A 3513-nucleotide genomic window follows, 5' to 3' on the forward strand; every position below is an offset into this window, starting at 1 on the left:
ATTGGGATGAATGCAGTGGCCTGGAGAGAAGCAGCCACTTTGCCTATAAGACATAATAGGTGCATGCAAGAGAGAAAATGAATCCTGCCAGACTGAACTCATGAAAAGATGAGGCTAGAATTAAATAGTGATACTATATCTTACTAGAATGCCCGTAATAGTATGCAACGATGGACTGGCCCTAGGAAGGTTTTAAAATGATCTTTCAGGACCCCCACAGAAAGACCCTATAAGGCAAGATCAGAGAATTTTGCTAAAAGAATTCTGGTTTGGATATCTTGAATCACTGTTTGAAGATTACACTTCTCTGTTTTAATTCATGTGAAATGCTGCCATGCTTTCAGTAATTGAAAATAATTCAGTAATCCTTAACAATCCCACAACAGAAGAGCTAGAGTTCAAATGACTTTGACTCTCTTTTAGTTTTGGTTGTCTTCCATATGTTTTTGTCTTAATGTCTATAACAGTTATGTTTTTAAATAGAATCATTCAGAGAATTCTTTATTGGGCCATGAATTTAATGAAAAATCCACAGGAAAAAAAAGTTCTTATCTTAAACATAGCTGCTGACTTCCGATATCTCATTTTTCTCCTGCAATAATCCCGGTGTTCAAAGTAGGTGTTGTATTTATCATCTTTGGATGGAGCTGAATTTCACTCCACTTTTCTTTATGGTCTTATCACATCGTTTACAAACACTTTATCTCTGTAACTGAAAATAAATGAAATTCTCGGCTTTCGATGAAATGCCATGATGAAACGGATGGTCCAAAAATCTATATTTAGATGACTGACTCCTGTTTGTGGAAGACATGATAAATGTTTCATGCATATAAACTGAAGGATGATGGATTTAATGATCATACCCTAGCTGGGGAATGCTATTTTGGAATAATTAAATGCTCCTTCATTTGCAAGTCAAAGTAGTCCATTGTTAGCTTGTGTTTCTGTCTGTCAACAAACCCTTCCACCTTGTGAAGGAAATTAATCATTAAAACAATTGGTATAATATGAACATACTTATTTAGATACATAGTTTAGAGAAATTTAATTTATCTTGGCTTCATCTCACAACAGAAATATATGACAAACACTATTAAAGAGTTGTTGGGAGCGCTCACTTTTAGGTGCTCACTAAGAGATGCTTGGGAATCCTACTAAAGACTTTTTCAAAATGAAAAGTATCTTGATTTCACACAAATAACTATTCATAATTACCAATTACTCTTAATTAAAGTAAGCAGTAACGAGACACACATGTCAAATTTATTTTTTCATTAGATTATTAGAAGTGTTTGGGTTCAGCATGGAGTTTGGAAAATGGAATGTCACTGACGAACCTAATCCTACAGCTAGAACTTCTTAAGTGGAACTCAGCTCTTTCACAAATCCATTTCCTGAATTGGGCTCTCTCTTTTTCCAGTGATTATATTAAGAAGTCCAAGATCAAAATCCAGACAAGATCAAAATTCTTAGATACCTTGTAGTGGGTTGCCATTCACTGAGGTAGACACAGGAGCCAGCATCTTCATAAAGGCTAGTCAGCTCTTAGTTCCAATTTTCAGTCCGTTTGTTGTACACATGGAGAGTTTGTCATCACAGCAAACAAAGCAAGCAGCAAAAGAAGCAAATGTGGAACAACAAAGAAAAGTGCAATCTCTGTTTGGGAGACGGAGACGGAGACGGAGACCCTAGGCTCTTTGTTTTTTCCTTTAGCATACCCGCCTCCTCTCTCCCTCCCCTTCAGCGCCCCTCCCTGGGAGCTTTTAACTTCCTCTGGGCCAGCCAATCATCCATGTCAGCTGGCCCAATGCCCCTTAGCAGGCAGCCTATTATCCATTAACCCCCTGCAGCTGGACTCCAGCCCCTGAGCCATGTACCCTGATTTATACCTACAATTTAGGTTGCAGCAATTCAGAAAACTGAAATGCTTAGCAAGAAGTTGTCTAGAGCTAGCAAACAAGAAATACAGAAAAAGGTTTGTCTGAACACCAGTGTGTTGGTAACTTTAGGTGCCTCCATCCATTCAAGATCCAGAGGTGATGACCTCATCTGAGTATAGGTACGTAACAGAGTAGGACTCACATGATAGCAATGGTACCATCCATGGTGTCCAGCTTTTATATAATAGCCTACAGCAGGGTTGTCTCCAACTGGCAGCACATCAGCCCACGTAGGATTAAAATGCAGCTCCCAAGCTTCTGCCCAGCTGCCATTGGTCCTATTGCTCTAGTTGCTGCAGTGGCAGCAGCAGCCACGGTCTCTACATCAGGATAGCACAGACAGAAGGCTTGGTGAGTTTACTGCTCACATAGCAGCAGGAGTTTTAAAAGGGGGAATTGTCCACATAGTTGTGGCAGAGGCCAGGGTGGGGAGAAGGCAGGGGCTCATAGTGCTCACACTACAGGTTGTGAGGAGGGGGGTGAATCATCCACGCAGTGTTGGCAGTGAGAGAGGCTTGCGTGGCAGTGGGGGGAATTGCACTGCTTACACACTGAGGGGAATTCAAATAGCGGGGCCCTGGGGAGCCCATGTAGCCCCTAAGGCATGCAGCTTGCAAGATGTGCAACCTGAGGCTTATGACCTGTGTGGCTTGCAGCCCCCAGCCACTTTGATGTTGGACAGCCCTAACCTACAGAGGAGAGCACTGGTCCAGACTTGGATCATTGGCCCTCCTCAGCTTGAGGGGATTGAAGTATACCTCTCCCACATCCCAGATTAGTGCCTTAACCACCAAGCTACCAAATAGTCTGATGAGGCACCTTCAACCCTCCTGCTGAAGCTGGGATACTGTGCAGGCCAGAAGGGCAGCAAGTAAGAGGGAGCATGTCTTTGTCACCTAGTGGTTAGGTCATGGAATTCATAAAGGAGGAACCTGGGTTCTGGTTTATTTCCTTTCAGGTTTATTTCTCTAATGTAAAATGAATAAGCAGTCCTATGCGCAGGGACCCAAACCCAAGTCTCCTCCCCTGTTCCATACAACTGAGAAATTAGCCTTCCATTGCTCTCCTGGGTCTGACCCTTGTATTCTTAGCTTCACAGTGGTCCAGCCTCAACAGGAAGGCCCACTGGCTATTCTTCGTCCCACTTCTGAGGAGTCGGTGATGCAGATATGAATCACTTCTGCTTTTCAAAGGGGTATAATCCAGATTTTCCATTTCCTAAGTGAGTGCTCTAACCAGCAGGCTTTTATTCAAAGATGGGCAGCATCAGCCACTTTTCCTCTAGTGCTAGTTTTGAATGAAAGTAACCATGGCAGTTGTTCTGTGTACTGACCTCAGCACTGTCAGCATGTATTAGGTATAAGCAGAGCACACTGACTATTGAGTATTGAGATTGTTTGCACACATAGGGTGCTCCAGACAAACGTGCATGTGCATTTTCCTGGGGACAAACTGCACAAGCTACAGTTGTGTCACTGCTACTTGTCCCCAGGGAATGCCCATGCATGTGCACTGTGGTGCACAGCAAGTTGCCCTGGGTGCTGTAGGGGAGGCTGCTGGGCTGGCCCCA

General features: G+C 43.2%; 1 long non-coding RNA gene across 2 annotated transcripts; it reads right to left on the reverse strand.

The window, feature by feature from the left end:
* Positions 1-484: 484 nt before the first annotated feature.
* LOC109307211 lies at positions 485-1703 on the reverse strand. 2 transcript variants are annotated; one of them, XR_002100207.1, is made up of 2 exons: positions 1481-1703; positions 485-712 (listed from the first exon to the last, which is right to left on the reverse strand). It is a non-coding gene; the product is annotated as an uncharacterized LOC109307211 (long non-coding RNA). The 2 variants fall into 2 exon arrangements; XR_002100205.1 differs by having other exon boundaries at positions 485-797.
* Between the last annotated feature and the right edge of the window lie 1810 nt (positions 1704-3513).

The sequence above is a fragment of the Crocodylus porosus genome, unplaced genomic scaffold (genome assembly GCF_001723895.1).
Source record: "Crocodylus porosus isolate Cpor-Errol unplaced genomic scaffold, CroPor_comp1, whole genome shotgun sequence".
NCBI lineage: Eukaryota > Metazoa > Chordata > Crocodylia > Crocodylidae > Crocodylus > Crocodylus porosus.